This window comes from Lithobates pipiens, unplaced genomic scaffold (assembly GCF_037356315.1).
Source record: "Lithobates pipiens isolate NorthernLeopardFrog02 unplaced genomic scaffold, aLitPip1_a1.2 Scaffold_27, whole genome shotgun sequence".
In the NCBI taxonomy this organism is placed as follows: Eukaryota; Metazoa; Chordata; class Amphibia; order Anura; family Ranidae; genus Lithobates; species Lithobates pipiens.
The window spans coordinates 60,857,025-60,876,412 of NW_027507788.1; the positions used below are offsets into that span (position 1 = coordinate 60,857,025).

At 40.7% G+C, this 19,388-nt stretch overlaps 1 long non-coding RNA gene across 1 annotated transcript in view; it reads left to right on the forward strand.

Annotated features, from left to right (window-relative positions):
- LOC143933187 (uncharacterized) overlaps nt 1–19,388 on the forward strand; it is a 229,103-nt gene that overhangs the window by 121,711 nt on the left and 88,004 nt on the right. Inside the window, exon 2 of the long non-coding RNA XR_013263032.1 lies at nt 206–386. This is a non-coding gene — a long non-coding RNA (uncharacterized LOC143933187). The remainder of the gene's footprint in view (nt 1–205; nt 387–19,388) is intronic.

Here is a 19,388-nt window from a genome sequence, read left to right on the forward strand (position 1 = left end):
GATGATTTCACGTGCATCAGCTGATTAAACAATTAAATCACTTGCGTTTACCTTCACTCTGTAGACAACAAACACATCTCACAATGTAAGTGAATGTAAGTTGAAACAATGTATAATGTAAGTTGAAATCCCTGCAATCTACATTGATCACTCAGAGGGGATTTCAAGAAGAAATGTTCACATTTGTGATTGATTGTGTTTATAGGAAAGGTGTCGGTGATCCAGATAATTGACTACTTAAAGAGTGTCACAGACGCAAGCCGTGATGGAAAACGTCTTCAGGTCCTCCGTAAGCTGTTCGACCCTGATGATCAAGGCATCCTTGTAGATCTGCAGACATTCCGAACAGTTATGACTCAGTGGATTGTCAGCTGCTGTCAAGAGAGGTTTGTGTCAATTTGATCTAGAACAGGACTGTTTAGCAGGTTAGATTGAAGCTGAGAGCAAAATATCAGTATAGTACAACTAGCTTTGAGCTAACACCACCTCCGTGGCAACAGTATTCATGGAACACATTGGATAGCTAACAGGAGACTTGCAGAATTATTGTCATTAATGTCTTCCCTATGGCTTAGTCAGTTTATTGCTCCACTGTACATATATTTCTCAAAGCACTCTGGGGTTGTGCCTGAATGAGAGGCACCATGAAACAATAAATGTGTGCAGTTACCTTTTGATTTCATTGACATTGGAAAATTTGAGACTATTAAATTAAACCAAAAAGTCGTTTTTTTAATCATCCATTAAGGGACACAGGAATTTAGTAATTCTTCGACATTCAGGTTATACTTCCACCTTGTGAGGTTGGGAGACTGGCAAACAAGAAAAAGTTAACCAAGCCCCTGTATAACTCCACCGCCAACTATCATGCCTTCATTTTTTGCTAGTGTATTGCATAGCTCTGCTGAGAAAAAGTATTGTATATTTTTGCTTACCTTTTTATTATTATTTTTTTTTTAATTTTATTTCATCTTCAATCAAGAGGTTCCCTGCACCATTATTCTTTTTACTTTGATGACTTAGGTGAAGACTTCAAAAACGCTTGGGCTTGTCTCTCGGCAGCAACTATCTGGGTCAGCATATCCTCAGCAACAGCTATGCGAGGGGATACTTCCCACAGTGGAAAACATTTTAGGCTCTGCTGTTGTGCTTTTTTAGACCTCTGTGTACTCCTTTAGCTCCAGAGCAGGCTCAAGGGCTGGAGCTGTTGCACAGCTTCTCGGGAATCAAATATTGAAAAAGCTGGAAAGGCTGGAGCACTAAAAGCTACCTCACAGTACCCTTGGCAGCCATTTGGAGATTCCCACCACAGCCATATTACAGTGATAATGAAAAAAACTGAGGTTATAAGATCATCATAAAGGCTGTTACTGCAACTGCAGCTAATATGACCAAACCTACACAGTTAATAAAATGTCTATGGACTATCTCATTACTTATTGACACAGGTAAATCAACAAATTAATAAAAAGATCATTTTTATTAATACTCAAAAGAATAATTATAGATAAAATATACAGAAACAATTACAATCAAACAAAGCATTATACTGAAGGGTGGTGTGGCAATATTCCTCTAGCGGTTTCGCGGTCAAGAACCGCTTCTTCAGGAGGGATATCTATGGAATATGCAAATAAATAGAGGGTAGAGTAGAAAACAACAATATATATAACAAATGAACGGCAAAATTAGACATAGATCAAAGTTAGGAGATCGGCTCACCAATACAACCAGTAGCGACAGGTCAACAGGGCCCACCAATTCCCCCAGCGGCGAATGCGGGGGAGTATATAGGACCGGATCTGGTATCAAGAGAGTGGAAGATTAGAGAAGAAAAAAAAACATATTAATTAACTGCGGACAAAGGAAAAAATGGGAGGGGGATGTGGTATAAAAGCAAGTGAGAAAGATAGAACAAAAAAAGGGGAAAATGGGGAGGGAAAGGAGGAGGGCAGGAGGGAAAAGAAAAGGGGGGGGGAAGAGGAGAAAAAAAAGAGGGGGGTTAGAATAAACCCACACCAAAAAGATATTGTCCCCAACATCCCACTCACCAATGGATATAAAGCGGCCAGAGTCTACGCATGGGCGAGCATATGGGCGAGATATACAGGGGTAATCGGAATCACAGAAGTGCTGAATGAGCTACAGACGTATCAGACATTTCTTCCACTGAACCTTATAGAATTATATCTCCAAATACAAATTATCCAAGTTCCAAGATAGTGGCCACACAGGCCTTCAGCACAATACGAACTGTTGGTGCGAAGAAAAGGGTCGTCATCAAAAGCCCAATAATACAGCACAATAAAAAAGAATTGTAATCCGATCGATTCAAAGTGCATACGTAAAAAAAAGGTATAATAATACAGCACTGTCTACAATGCCAATTGGCTAACAAAGTGTTAAAAATGAAAATATTAAATATTGAAAAAATATTGATAAAACTATATCCAGCTGCAACTTGAACGTGAGATACCCACATAAGCAATAACCTTAAAGCAAAAAAGCTGCACTATTGCACTATGATAATCAACCCAAAACAGTTGAAAGTACTCGTGAATATAAATGATTAATCCTTTCTCCGCAATATAATACAAAAGAAAAAATTATTACGCATAGATAAGTGCTCTACTATATTACATAAACTTGATATTTAGTCCATCTCCATAAAGGTATGTATATAGTCATTATAATCTCCACCGTGTTCAAACCACACTTCACCAATGAGAAAGTGCCACAAAAAGAAATGAGATCTTCCACCGCCAATATCACTGCTGCTTACCAGCTGCTCTGATCCCGTATAAGAGATCAAATAAGCCATAAAGATTGACACTCGATCAGAGATTGGACTGCATGGAGGTCTCAGACTGCATGGAGGGTGTATCCTTTAACCACTTGCTTACTGGGCACTTAAACCCCCCTCAGTCCCAGACCAATTTTCAGCTTTCAGCGCTGATGCACTTTGAATGACAATTGCGCGGGCATACAACACTGTACCCAAATGAAATTTTTATCATTTTTTTCCCACAAATAGAGCTTTCTTTTGGTGGTATTTAGTTACAGCTCGGAGTTTTATTTTTTGCTAAACAAACAAAAAAAGATGCAAAAAAAAAAAAAAAAAAAATCATGTTTTAATAGTTTGTTATAAAATTTTGCAAACGGGTCATTTTTCTCCTTCATTGAAGTGCGCTGATTAGGCGGCACTGATAGGCTGCATTGGTGGGCACTGATGGGCTGCATTGGTGGGCACTGATGGGCTGCACCGGTGGGCACTGATGGGCTGCGCCGGTGGGCACTGATAGGCATAGTTAAGGCGGCACTAATAGGCACAGATAAGGCGGCACCGATGGGCACAGATAAGGCGGCACTGATGGGCAAAGATGGGCACAGATAAGATGGCACGGATGGGTGGCACGGATGGGTGGCACGGATGGGCACTGATAGGTACCACAGATAGATGGGACTGATGGGCACTGATAGGTGGCACTGATAGGTGGCTCTGATAGGTGGCACTGCTGGGCACTGATGGGCGGCACTGCTGGGCACAGATGGGCGGCACTGCTGGGCACTGATGGGCGGCACTGGGGTGCAGCACCTTTGAGGCAGATTGGGTGGCACTGTGGGTGGCACTGTGGGGTGGCACTGTGGGTGGCACTGTGGGTGGCACTGTGGGTGGCACTGTGGGTGGCACTGTGGGCACTGTGGGCACTGAGGGGGGGCACTGACGGGGGGCACTTACTTTTGCTTTTATTTTATTTCAGGATGGCACTGCGGGAGGCAGGTGGGCACAGGCAGGTGGCAGGTGGTCCCTTTTTTCATGGCCGTGATCGGGACCGATGTCCCGATCACGGCCGCCGGCGATCGGCTTTTTTTTTCTCTCCTCGCGCTGTCAGCGCGAGGAGGAATAATAGCCGATTACCGGCTCCGTTCTATCACATGATCAGCTGTCATTGGCTGACAGCTGATCACGTGATAAGGGGTCGGGATCGACCCCTTACACGGATCGGTGATCAGGCGAGTCTCACGGACTCGCCGATCACAGAGCGCGCCGCGCGCGCCCCTCAGGGGGCGCGCAGGCCGCTCGTAACCAGGACTACGTCAATAGACGTAGTCCCGGAAATGTAGGTCCGCGCTAATGCCGTCATTTGGCAATAGCGCGGATCTGTAGTGGTTAAAAACACTCCGCTCTGCTGGAAATATACTCCTATGGCCACACCACTCTTTTCCCACCGTGTAAATACAGGAAAAGAACCACCATAGCGTAATAATGCCAGAGTAATTTAATAAAAAATATATAATCACACTTACATGGTACATGTATCAATTAGAGCATTCATAAAAACATCTAGCCGGCCAGCTTCTATTCGCTGCCTGTTGCTTCCAGGATCAGCGCAGTTGTAGTGGTGATGTCAGCACGCCGCTCCTCCCTACGCCGTTTTGTTAAAGATAATGTCTTCCATGGGCACGGGTGGCATGCTGACTCAGCGCCATATATACTATAACAACCACTTTGGAAAAGCCCCATTCTGAGTTCCTAGCGTCCCGCGGGGCCATCTTAAGTGAGGGCGCATGCCCACACTCTGCGAGCGCTCTATTTCAGCCTATAAAGGTCCTGGATATTTAGAACCACCCTCTCACTAGAGTTCCAAGGTGAGTATGAAACAAAACGCCCTCACATAAGGAATCTATCATACCATACATATAGGAAAAATACCGTTTGCATTAATATATTCCCGAGATTTGTAATATAGATTCAATATAATGACAAAGCCTTTTAAACTGGCCATACTCATACTTATAGTGGACCCTTCCTAAGTTGTAAACAATTATTTTCCCCCTTCTCCCATTCCTCTTTATAATGGTTATTAAAGGGAAAACGACAAAAAATTATAACATTGTTTTTTTTTAAATTAAAATGAAATAAAAAAAATTCTAAAATTGCAATTAAAAAAATGAGAGCTTCATACCCACATTAATCAGATGTCAATCTTTAGATCAAATTGTACAGAGTATTACCCAATTAGTATCTCCCTTCCATATATAGAAGGGGTCACTAGATAGGTGATCTTGGGTAAACCCATTTGTTATTATCACTAACCGCAATCCTCTCATATGAAAATTTACAGTCATTTACCAGACTACCAGGCTACAAAGAATTCAGAGCGGGTTTACAGTAAAATGCACCCCCCACCATATCTAACTATTATCAATGAAGGAATTAACATCTACTTCAACATTTAGTCCATACGGAGTATAACAACGCACCCTGTGTATCCAAGTCATCTCCAACTTAGATAATTCCCTCACCGATTAACTTCCCCTCCAATGGGCACTATATTTGTCAATTCCCAAAAACAGTGTATTTGCAGGGTTACGATTGTGATGAATGGCATAGTGTTTTGAAACTGAATGAAACCTATATCCATTTTTTATATTAGTAATATGCTCACCTAAACGCACCTGCATGGTGCGTTTGGTTCTGCCAATACACTGAAACCCACAAGGGCACTGTAACAAATATACAACCCCTGTTGATCTGCAAGTGATAAACGGTTCTATTTTGTGTTCCCTAGATGTACTAGTAGAAAAAAAGGTCTCAGTTTTTCTCTGTCTACTCTTATTGAGCAGACAGATTTGGCATTTACGGCATTGGTAGTACCCTGAAAGGTTTTGAAAAAAAGAAACCTTCTTGGTGGGGGGATCCACCACATTGGGAGCTACTCTATCACGTAGGGAAGGTACCCACCTGAAGATCACCTGTGGCCTAGCTGGTAAAAAGGTTTTAATAATTCTATCGTTTCCCAACAGGTGCCAGTGCTTCTGAAGCAGTTTCTTAATCAAATAGTGTTGCGTTGAAAATGAGGTAATAAATGGTATAACTGGATGTTCCCTGCTCTTTTTTAGGCCATCCTTCAGCAGTATAGAGCGATCCACTTCCTCTATTTGTTCCATTATCTGATTTAAGGATTCCAATTGATATCCTTTCTCTACTAGCATATTCTTTAGAATGCATGCTTGAATTCTATAATCACAGACATCTGTACAGTTTTGCCTCATTCTTAACAATTGGCTTTTTGGTACTGAATCCAACCATACATTGTGGTGACAACTTCCCCTTGGTATAAAAGCATTCCTATCAGTTTTCTAAAAGAAAGAGGCAGTTTTAAATGTGTCACCACTCTTCATAATTGACAGGTCCAGAAAATTAATTCTCTCCTGGCTTACCTCATATACAAACCTAATACCCCTCTCATTGTCATTAATACTAATGAAGAATTCCTCCAATTCAGGGATGGTTCCATCCCAAAGGAGGAGGACGTCATCTATATACCTGGCCCAAAAGGTCAAAAAAGGGCTCCGGTTTTTATAGATGATGTCCTCCTCCCATTTGGCCATAAATAAGTTAGCCAAACTAGGGGCATATTTTGCCCCCATCGCTACTCCGCGAATCTGCTGGTAAAACTGGTGTTCGAACCAAAAGTAATTATGGCTCGCTGCATACTCTAGCAGATCAATGATATATGACTGTTGCTGCTTAGGTATAGTAGCAGAAATGTCTAGAAAGTGTTTGACCGCAGAAATTCCCATAGCGTGTGGGATTATAGTGTACAATGAGGCAACATCTGCTGTTACCAAAAAGGTATGTGTACTTGGTTTTAATTCTGACCGTAAATTGATGTCACGTACCTGGTGATGGAGCCTGATATGCAGAGGACGGCCTCTCTTACAACTCTGACTTGGAGCCCCTGATAGAGCTGACAGGAAGCACCGAGATGCAGAGTCGCACGAGTGCCTGGTGGGATCGCTGAACCTGGAGCTGGATCGGAGAACTCGGCCGGGCTGTAGAGGTGTCTGTAGAACTCCCAGAGCAGTGATAGGCAGGTAGCTGGAACAAGTAGACAACTGATCCCCACAGGCAGGAGTGCAGATGCAGCAGAAGGGATGGTGGCACCCTCAAGGCTGAAGAGAAGGCAAGTACAGGCAGGCCGGGTCATACACAACGGGCACGCCAGGAACAGGGGCTGAAGCAGAAGCAGAATCAGATTACAGGCCGGGTCGTCAACAGGCTGGCAGCGGAGTAGCAGAAGGAGCAGGCAGGTGCGGAGTGGGGGACAAGCCGGGGTCGGATGCAGGCAGGAAACAGGAACGTCAGGAAGCAAGCCGGGTCACAACAGGAACAGAAGTCAGGTAGCTAATTGCAGGTTACACAGGGAACGCTGTAGAGCAAACAGCACTGAGCCTGGAAACTGGCTAAGTTTAAATAGCCTGTTTGGGCGGACAAAGCTGTCACATGGTGCGTGCACACCAATGGCATCCTGACAGGGGCAGAGGTAATAGGTCATCTTCTTCTGCAGCCATCTTGGGTGCTGGCATGCCCTTCCTGACAGGAAGAGGTAACAGGTCGTCTTCTTTGGCAGCCATCTTGGGTGTTGGCATGCCCTTCCTGACAATTGATTACATGTCTGGTATCCCTAATGTAAGATGGCATTTGTTGTACCAAAGGTTGAAGGAAAAAGTCTATATACTTGCCCACCCAGGGGGCCATTAAGACTTTTGTGAATTTTGGGAAGATAATGGGGCCCGAGCAGCTTTGAGGATCAAAAAAAAAAATTCTCTCATTAAGTATACCTGAACAGAAACCTTTGTCGACCAAAGTTTGCAGAGTTTTTTTGTATTGAATCACTGTATCCTTATCATCTACTATATTATGCATTTCCAGAAGATAGGATATAAATTAAGCTTTGGCGCTAAAACCCTTCATAACGTACACCTAAGTGCAGAAAATAAATGTGTGATTTTATTATGTGATCTATTCAGTGTTGCTATGTTGCCTAGCCTTTATTTATTGTATTTATTAACCAAAAAAATATAATAAATAACATAAACCAAAATAAAAATAAAAAGTGTGATCTTCTGGTGCTCACCGTACGGTGGTATTTACCAAATGTCTATATGTATACCTCTTACAACTCCGTGTTAGTATATATATGTTATAAAATGCCCAACAATAAACAGGCCAAAAATGCACATGTGCAATAAATGAAAAATAATGGATATATCAAAAAGAATAAATGAAAAAAAATAAAAATAAAACAAAACAAAAAACGTTGGTGATATGAAAGCAGTATTCTATAGCTGTAAGTTCCAGAAGTGACAATCCAACATGATCATATAGATAGCAAGAAGAAATCCTTCAATATCCCCAAAAATGTTTCAAAATCGCATCACTCAGTTGCTGAAAATACCGCATAAAGTCTTTGAAGCTAAAGGATAGGATAAGGTGACTAGTGCAGGAAGGTTAGGAACATTCCTCTCCGGTGCGCCACTCAGTGTTAAGGAAATATAATTGCGCTCACCAGAGAGAAAACCCTCAACAGGGTTAGCCGAGCGACCACAGTATAAGCCACTGTGCTGCTTTCTTTGGGCTCTGCTCCTGCTGTGCTGGGGGAATATTCACCCTTTTACTTCCGCATATGGTCCATTAATAAGTGCATAGAGGAGGAAACAGAAGTACATCCATAGTGCAACACTGTATTCAAACTTTTTTATTCAATTAATAAAAAATGACTCACAATGTTGTTAAAACAATTCGCGTGTGTGTCGGCTTCGCCGGCGCTGCTGCCTGTTTACCAGTATGAAGGTGCACGTCCTTGGCCACACCCTACGCGTTTCGGGATCATCATCTGGAGCGGCCATGTTGGTGCATCCTATCGTTTATGTAGGGCGCAGCGCTCCACTGCGCTTGCGCGATAAATCCACGCCATTTTGGTTATGGGAATGCCCTAACTTCTCCGCTGTGAATGCGGTTACGTGCAGTGTGCGCTCTACATCAGCGCAGATATGTAATCACTCCCTCCATGAGGGGTGGCACGCTTGGATCCCATATGTTGTGAAATCTACACTACGGGCGCAGAACATAATGGGAAACTATATTAATGTGTATTGTTATGGAGCACTGCAGCCTACAATTTTATTACAGGCATTCAGAACCAAAACAGGCAATAAGAAAAAATATAAAAATACAAATAAAAAGGATATATATGTAATCCACTGTACAGATTACTGCGTACATATAAAATATATTCAGACATCCTAAACTCCAAGTTTTGTTTAGATACTCTATATTAAAAGTCCATACAAAATTACATAAATAAATAAATCCATGCAGACGTTTCCACAAAAATGGATGCACCATTACATTCTAATGGAAAAAGGATCAGAAAATGAATGGATAAAAATGAATGGAAAGAAAAAATGGATTACAAACCAAAAACTGTGGTATAAAAAATAGTAATAAATAAAATAAAATTAAAATAAAAATAAAAATTACTTACTTAATTATATAGGATTAACAAATATAAAAATGTATAAAGTGTAACTACAAGTGGAATTATGTTTGCAAGAGAAGCGTATTGGGAAGGAGTACTAATATGATTCAGTTTTGAAAATGCATACTCCTAAGGATGGACAAAATAAACTACTAATTGGAATAGAGGGAAATACATACTCCTAAAGATGGACTAAATAAACTGCTATTTGGAATAGAGGGAAAGGGAACCATATTATTCAGTCCTTTTTGGGGGTTTAGTGGCATAGCAGAGCCTTCAAAGGCCTTTTTTCTTTTGTGCTGCCCATACTTAAGGTATATGTGTATAACCATTTTAGTTAGGCCCCAACATCTATATCACCCCTATTTTATTAGGGACCTAAATGGTAGATAATGGTAAGTGGGCCTTTTTCTTGTAGTACTACAACATTCGATCTAACTAGTTAGAAAAGGTCAGCCTAATGCCACGTACACACGAGTGGATTGTATGGCGTACTTAGTCCATCATACAATCCGACGGACAATCCGTCGTAGTTTCCACTGAACGGACTTGACCACACACGGATACACAAACAGTCCGTCGAAAGCTTGCACGATGACATGTACAGCACGTACGACGGGACTAGAAATAGGAAGTCCAAGACACAGCAAAGCACCCTTCCGCCGTGCGCCAGTCTTAGTCTGTCGAACTAGCATACTGACGACCGTATTGTCCGCTGAAACCAAAGTACGACAGACAGATTTTTGGAAAAACTGAAATTCTTAGTACTCCGGACTGCACGCTGAAAAAGTCAGCTGAAGCCCACACACGAGCGGATTGTCCGCTGAAATGTGTTTCAACGGACTAAGTACGTCAAACAGTTTGACCGTGTGTACGCGGCATAATTCCTTCATATGGATCCTTAGTCGAATGTTGAACTCGATATGATGTCCTTAGTTTCATGGGTGTAAACACTGTATTACATTCGATCCTATGTCGTTTGGTATGTAATCTCAATACAAGGGAGGAGGAAATGGGTTCTCAAAAATTAGAAATTAGTTAGAAAACAATTGAGATCCAACTCCACATTTATTCCCCGTGGTTGGAGGGTGTCTAAATTATATATCCATTTGGTCTCATTTCTAGATATTTTAATTGTTTTATCCTCCCCTCTCCAGTGGGCCCTTATTTTGCCAATTCCATAGAACACCATCTGTCCTGGGTCACGGTTGTGGAAGTCTCTAAAGTGTCTGGAGACACTGTGTTTGGGATACCCTTTTTTAATGTTCCTAATGTGTTCCCCTATTCTAGTTTGGAGTTCTCTCGTAGTTCGCCCTACATATTGCTTAGAGCAAGGGCACTCTATAATGTAGGTAACGTGGGTACTTTTACAAGTGATAAGCTCATTTATTCTGTATTCTCTTTTGTTTGAGGATGACTTGAAGGTAGTTCTCTTTTTTTTCCGTTTTTTTACTATTTTTACAGGGAAGGCATTTGCCGCATTTAAAAAAGCCTTTTAAGTTGCCTGCAACTTTTATTTGTCTTGGAGGATCGATGGTATTTTTGACTAATTTGTTTCTCAGTGTGGGTGCCCTTCTGTAGATGAACAAAGGCTTTTTTGGTAGGATATCTTTGAGTGAGCAGTCCAGTTTCAGGATGGGCCAGTGTTTTTTAATAATGGATTCTACATCTCTATGTTGCCTGTTGTACCCAGTGAGGAAGGCAATTGATAAATTGTTAGCCTTTTTTTCTCGTTTTTTGTCTTCCAGTAGTTTGTTCCGTTCCATTTGTTTTATTTCATTTTTCAGCTTGCGTAGGCCTTTTTCATCATATCCCTTATTTTTGAATCTTTCAATGATTATTTCCGCCTGTTGTTCATAATCATTGCTTCTACTGCAATTTCTGTATAATCGCATTAGTTGGCCCTTTGGTATATTCCCCAGCCACTTTGGATGGTGGCAGCTGTTTGTGGGGATGTAGCCATTGCGGTCTGTGGGTATGAAAAAGGTACGTGTACCCAGCCTATTGTCTTCCTTATAGATTTGTAGATCCAAATAATCCACACTATGGTTATTATAATTACCAGTGAATTTGATGTTGTAAATATTATTATTGATCTCATTCAAGAAATCTTGTAGCTGTTCCACTGTGCCCCCCCCACACGATAACGATGTCATCTATATATTGGCGGTACAGTTTGAGGTTCTTCCTGTGTACTCCGTAAATTTGCTCTTCCTCCCATCTATTGAGAAACAGATTTGCTACACTTGGGGCATATTTAGCCCCCATGGCTACACCTTTAATCTGATTGTAATATATTCCTTTGTACCAGAAGTAGTTGTGATTCATTGCCATTTTTAAGCCTTCCATCAGATATTTGATCTGCTCTTGTTTCAAATCAGACAACTGCTGCAATGCCCACTCGACGCTACTGAGCCCATCATCCTGTTCTATGTTGGTATATAGTGACTCCACGTCAATGGTGACCAGTAGGTCACTCTCTTCAATAGTCAAGCCTCCTAATTCCCCTATCAGTTGTTTGCTATCACGTAAATAAGATTTGCCTTTAGTTACCAGTGATTGTAGAAAACCATCAATATAGGCCCCCAATCTAGAGAACAGGGAATCAATCCCACTTATAATTGGTCATCCTGGTGGGTTACTTTGGTTCTTGTGAATTTTGGGGACATAGTATACGATGGGTGTTTTAGGTGCCTTCTGTGTCAGATATCTAGACTCTTTTTTATTCAGGATACCAAGAGTTCTTCCCTTTTCTACATATTTTTTAAGTTTCTTTTCATACTCAGCTTTGCGGTTTTTCTTCAATTTTTTGTAGGTATTGGGAATATTAAGTAGGTTTTCCATTTCTTTTTCATAATCTTGTTTATTTAAAATCACCAATCCCCCCCCCCCCATCGGCTGGTCTGATGACGATGCCCTTGTGTTCCTCTATTTGTTTAATGGTTTCCCATATGTTTTTTCCTTTTGGTTCTTTTTATTTCCAAATTCTTCAGGTCATTCTCAACCATCTTTTTAAAGACCTTTATGTTTTCATCATGTGATACCTTGGGGTTGAATGTAGAATTGTTCCTCAACTGGGAATGCTTATACAAGGTGTTGTCATTGTCCTTTGTATGTGGGTTTGTTGTACCAAAGAATTTTTTAATGTTGAGTTTTCTTACGAATTTTTGAAGGTCAATGTAGGTCTCAAATTTATCAAGTCCCTTATCCGGGGCAAATTTCAACCCCATATCCAATATTCTGAGTTCCTCTTCTGTAAATTCAATCTGACTAAGGTTATAGATGCCTTCCCCTATTGCTCTCTTCTTCTTTTTCTGGAGGCCTCCTCTCTTCCCCCTTGTGCGTTTTCTGTTTGCCAGCTCGGTATCCTGTACGGTTCCTCCCTCCTCTGATCCCAAGGACGTTCGTATTCTCCTTGGTTTCTCCTTGGGTTGTCTTGTCTGGTCCATCTCGGGTTCCAGCCTCCATTTCTGTAGGGACCCCGCTGTTGATTCCTTCCCGGGTACCGGAAAGGTCTTCCTTCTCTTCGTGGATCGTATTGGGTATCCGATATTCTTGGTGGCCTGTGCTCCTGCCCCCTGTGAAAAAAATCCCTTTCATATCTTCTATTTCTATATGGAGTGTGCTGGGGATATTCCCTCAGAGGCGAGTATCCATTGGGATGCCTTGGAATATTTGGTGTATAGGGGGTACGATTACCCCGATGTCTGTTCTGAGTTTGTTCTTCAAAATTCCTGTTATCTGGTCTTCTGTGTGCTGGGGTGACAGGAATATCCAGTCTGGTTGTATTACTTTGTGTCTGAATGCCCCCTTGCCAATGTTGTTCATCGTCCTGTGCTACATTTTCTCCCGATTCTTCCATTAGAGAAATTTCATTTTCTTCATCGCTATAATTGCTATCTGTCTGCCATTTGTAAACCTGCTGGTTCTTGTAATCCAATACGTCCCTCTTAAATTTCTTCTGTTTTTTCTGTTGCACTTCTTTGTCATACTTCTTTATAGCCTCCTGTATTTCTTTTTCTTTATCAATATACTCCGCGGTTTTCTTAAATGGTATTAGTTGGTCCCTAAGTTGTGCTATTTCCATTTCTATGTTTTTTAATTTGTGTTGACGTCTGATAACTATTTTGTAGTAATTCAGTCTCACTTTGATTAAAAAATTTGTACCATTCATCCATCAGCTGTTTGCCATTGACTGCATCGTTAGGAGAAACATCCCAACGTAATCTTCTAGGGGTTATCTTCTCAGCTATATACATCTCTAGTATGGCCAAATCCCACCATACTCTCAGTTGTTTTTCAAGACAATGTTTTAGGTGTTTAAATAGGCTGTCTAGATCCTGCCTGATAACCACATGTTCTTGATTAAACACCTCCATTAAATTGACTTTTCTACTGTTAACATATTTGAAAATGTCCATTGCTGCAACTTAGAGTGGGAACAATAGTCCCACAAAAAAGAAAGGTGAATTATTAAGATTGCGCTATGGACAAATTCTGCAAAGATTACTAATTGAAAAGATGGGTGGAAGAAGGTTGAATAAAGCTCAAGGGGTTGAAGCTGCCTGTGCTTAGATCCTACTTCTTTGGATAAAGGAGTAGGTCAGGAATATAGGATATAAATTAAGCTTTGGCGCTAAAACCCTTCATAACGTACACCTAAGTGCAGAAAATAAATGTGTGATTTTATTATGTGATCTATTCAGTGTTGCTATTGCCTAGCCTTTATTTATTGTATTTATTAACCAAAAAAATATAATAAATAACATAAACCAAAATAAAAAGTGTGATCTTCTGGTGCCCACCGTACGGTGGTATTTACCAAATGTCTATATGTATACCTCTTACAAATCCGTGTTAGTATATATATGTTATAAAATGCCCAACAATAAACAGCCCAAAAATGCACATGTGCAATAAATGAATAATAATAGATATATCAAAAAGAATAAATGAAAAAAAAATAAAACAAAACAAAAACTAAAACAAAAACGTTGGTGATCTGAAAGCAGTATTCTATAGCTGTAAGTTCCAGAAGTGACAATCCAACATGATCATATAGATAGCAAGAAGAAATCCTTCAATATCCCAAATTTTTTTTCAAAATCGCATCACTCAGTTGCTGAAAAAACCGCATAAAGTCTTTGAAGCAAAAGGATAGGATAAGGTGACTAGTGCAGGAAGGTTAGGAACATTCCTCTCCGGTGCGCCACTCAGTGTTAAGGAAATATAATTGCGCTCACCAGAGAGAAAACCCTCAACAGGGTTAGCCGAGCGACCACAGTATAAGCCACTGTGCTGCTTTCTTTGGGCTCTGCTCCTGCTGTGCTGGGGGAATATTCGCCCTTTTACTTCCGCATATGGTCCATTAATAAGTGCATAGAGGAGGAAACAGAAGTACATCCATAGTGCAACACTGTATTCAAACTTTTTTATTCAATTAATAAAAAATTACTCACAATGTTGTTTAAACAATTTGCGTGTGTGTCGGCTTCGCCGGCGCTGCTGCCTGTTTACCAGTATGAAGGTGCACGTCCTTGGCCACGCCCTACGCGTTTCGTCAGAGCGACGTCATCTGGAGCGGCCATGTTGGTGCACCCTATCGTTTATGTAGGGCACACCAACAAGGACAATGACAACACCTTGTATAAGCATTCCCAGTTGAGGAACAATTCTACATTCAACCCCAAGGTATCACATGATGAAAACATAAAGGTCTAAGAAGATGGTTGAGAATGACCTGAAGAATTTGGAAATAAAAAGAACCAAAGGAAAAAACATATGGGAAACCATTAAACAAATAGAGGAACACAAGGGCATAGTCATCAGACCAGCCGATAAGGGGGGGGGGGGGGATTGGTGATTTTAAATAAACAAGATTATGAAAAAGAAATGGAAAACCTACTTAATATTCCTAATACCTACAAAAAACTGAAGAAAAACCCCAAAGCTGAGTATGAAAAGAAACTTAAAAAATATGTAGAAAAGGGAAGAACTCTTGGTATCCTGAATAAAAAAGAGTCTAGATATCTGACACAGAAGGCACCTAAAACACCCATCGTATACTATGTCCCCAAAATTCACAAGAACCAAAGTAACCCACCAGGACGACCAATTATAAGTGGGATTGATTCCCTGTTCTCTAGATTGGGGGCCTATATTGATGGTTTTCTACAATCACTGGTAACTAAAGGCAAATCTTATTTACGTGATAGCAAACAACTGATAGGGGAATTAGGATGCTTGACTATTGAAGAGAGTGACCTACTGGTCACCATTGACGTGGAGTTACTATACACCAACATAGAACAGCATGATGGGCTCAGTAGCGTCGAGTGGGCATTGCAGCAGTTCTCTGATTTGAAACAAGAGCAGATCAAATATCTGATGGAAGGCTTAAAAATGGCAATGAATCACAACTACTTCTGGTACAAAGGAACATATTACAGTCAGATTAAAGGTGTAGCCATGGGGGCTAAATATGCCCCAAGTGTAGCAAATCTGTTTCTCAATAGATGGGAGGAAGAGCAAATTTATGGAGTACACAGGAAGAACCTCAAACTGTACCGCCGATATATAGATGACATTGTTATTGTGTGGAGGGGCACAGTGGAACAGCTACAAGATTTCTTCAATGAGATCAATAATAATATTTACAACATCAAATTCACTGGTAATTATAATAACTATAGTGTGGATTATTTGGATCTACAAATCTATAAGGAAGACAATAGGCTGGGTACACGTACCTTTTTCAAACCCACAGACCGCAATGGCTACATCCCCACAAACAGCTGCCACCATCCAAAGTGGCTGGGTAATATACCAAAGGGCCAACTAATGCGATTATACAGAAATTGCAGTAGAAGCAATGATTATGAACAACAGGCGGAAATAATCATTGAAAGATTCAAAAATAAGGGATATGATGAAAAAGGCCTACGCAAGCTGAAAAATGAAATAAAACAAATGGAACAGAACAAACTACTGGAAGACAAAAAACGAGAAAAAAAGGCTAACAATTTATCAATTGCCTTCCTCACTGGGTACAACAGGCAACATAGAGATGTGGAATCCATTATTAAAAAACACTGGCCCATCCTGAAAGCGGACTGCTCACTCAAAGATATCCTACCAAAAAAGCCTTTGTTTATCTACAGAAGGGCACCCACACTGAGAAACAAATTAGTCAAAAATACCATCGATCCTCCAAGACAAATAAAAGTTGCAGGCAACTTAAAAGGCTTTTTTAAATGCGGCAAAAGCCTTCGCTGTAAAAATAGTAAAAAAAATGGAAAAAAAGAGAACTACCTTCAAGTCATCCTCAAACAAAAGAGAATACAGAATAAATGAGCTTATCACTTGTAAAAGTACCCACGTTACCTACATTATAGAGTGCCCTTGCTCTAAGCAATATGTAGGGCGAACTACGAGAGAACTCCAAACTAGAATAGGGGAACACATTAGGAACATTAAAAAAGGGTATCCCAAACACAGTGTCTCCAGACACTTTAGAGACTTCCACAACCGTGACCCAGGACAGATGGTGTTCTATGGAATTGGCAAAATAAGGGCCCACTGGAGAGGGGAGGATAAAACAATTAAAATATCTAGAAATGAGACCAAATGGATATATAATTTAGACACCCTCCAACCACGGGGAATGAATGTGGAGTTGGATCTCAATTATTTTCTAACTAATTTCTAATTTTTGAGAACCCATTTCCTCCTCCCTTGTATTGAGATTACATACCATACGACATAGGATCGAATGTAATACAGTGTTTACACCCATGAAACTAAGGACATCATATCGAGTTCAACATTCGATTAAGGATCCATATGAAGGAATTAGGCTGACCTTTTCTAACTAGTTAGATCGAATGTTGTAGTACTACAAGAAAGAGGCCCACTTACCATTATCTACCATTTAGGTCCCTAATAAAATAGGGGTGATATAGATGTTGGGGCCTAACTAAAATGGTTATACACATATACCTTAAGTATGGGCAGCACAAAAGAAAAAAGGCCTTTGAAGGCTCTGCTATGCCACTAAACCCCAAAAAGGACTGAATAATATGGTTCCCTTTCCCTCTATTCCAATTAGCAGTTTATTTAGTCCATCTTTAGGAGTATGTATTTCCCTCTATTCCAATTAGTAGTTTATTTTGTCCATCCTTAGGAGTATGCATTTTCAAAACTGAATCATATTAGTACTCCTTCCCAATACGCTTCTCTTGCAAACATAATTCCACTTGTAGTTACACTTTATACATTTTTATATTTGTTAATCCTATATAATTAATTAACCACTTTAAGACCGGACCATTTTGCTGGTAAATGACCAGAGGTCTTTTTACACTTTGGCACTGCGCTGCTTTAACTGGTAATTGCGCGGTCATGCAATGTTGTACCCAAACAAAATTTGCGTCCTTTTCTTCCCACAAATAGAGCTTTCTTTTGATGGTATTTGATTGCCTCTGCGATTTTTATTTTTTGCGATATAAACGTAAAAAGACCGCAAATTTTGAAAAAAAATGATATTTTCTACTTTTTGTTATTAGAAAAATCCAATAAACTCAATTTTAGTCATACATTTAGGCCAAAATGTATTCAGCCACATGTCTTTGGTAAAAAAAAAGTCAATAATTGTATATTTATTGGTTTGCGCAAAAGTTGTCACATCTACAAACTAAGGTACGTTTTCTGGAATTTACGCAGCTTTTAGTTTACGACTGCCTATCTCATTTCTTGAGGTGCTAAAATGGCAGGGCAGTACAAAACCCCCCCAAATGACCCCATTTTGGAAAGTAGACCCCCTAAGGAAATTGATAAGAGGCATGTTGAGCCCATTGAATATTTTATTTTTTTGCCTCAAGCGATTGAATAATGACAAAAAAAAAATTTTTTTTTTTTTTTTACACAAAGTTGTCACTAAATGATATATTGCTCACACATGCTATGGGCGTATGTGAAATGACACCCCAAAATAAATTCTGCTGCTTCTCCTGAGTACGGGGATACCACATATGTGGGACTTTTTGGGAGCCTAGCCGCGTACGGGGCCCCGAAAACCAAGCACCGCCTTCAGGCTTTCTAAGGGCGTAAATTTTTGAGTTCACTTCTCACTACCTATTACAGTTTTGAAGGCCATAAAATGCCAAGATGGCACAAAACCCCCACAAATGACCCCATTTTAGAAAGTAGACACCCCAAGCTATTTGCTGAGAGGCATGTTGAGTCCATGGAATATTTTATATTTTGCCACAAGTTGCGGGAAAATTACAAACTTTTTTTTTTTTTTTTTTTTTTTCACAAAGTTGTCACTAAATGATATATTGCTCACGCATGCCATGGGCATATGTGAAATGACACCCCAAAATAAATTCTGCTGCTTCTCCTGAGTACGGGGATACCACATATGTGGGACTTTTTGGGAGCCTAGCCGCGTACGGGGCCCCGAAAACCAAGCACCGCCTTCAGGCTTTCTAAGGGCGTTACAGTTTTGAAGGCCATAAAATGCCAAGATGGCACAAACCCCCCCCAAATGACCCCATTTTGGAAAGTAGACACCCCTAAATTTAGGGGTACACTAGTGAGACTAGGTAATAAATGGCGGGTGCCCTGAAACTATAAAAAAATAACTAACCAACCAGCGTCACCTGTAACAGTTATATGGTGATCACTGGTGAAAGGGTTAACTAGGGGGCAATCAGGGGGCTTTATGCGGTAGTATATGGGGGTCCCTGGCGCTATAAAAAGCTGCGGCGAACCTAAATACCTACTTGCCTAACTAGCGTCACCTGTGACACTAATACAGCGATCAGAAAAACGATCGCTTATTAGGCTGGGTTCACACTGGAGCGATGCGGGAACGCCACGAATGCGCGGCGGGTTCCCGCATCGCATGCCTCCCGGCGGCAGTTCACACTGCCCTATGCGAACTGCTGGGAGTGTCAGTGAAATGTTACTGACACCCCCAGATCAGTTCGCATATCGCAGTGCGATCTGAAAACTCGGATCGCATGGTGTGAACACCCATGCGATCCGATTCTGCTG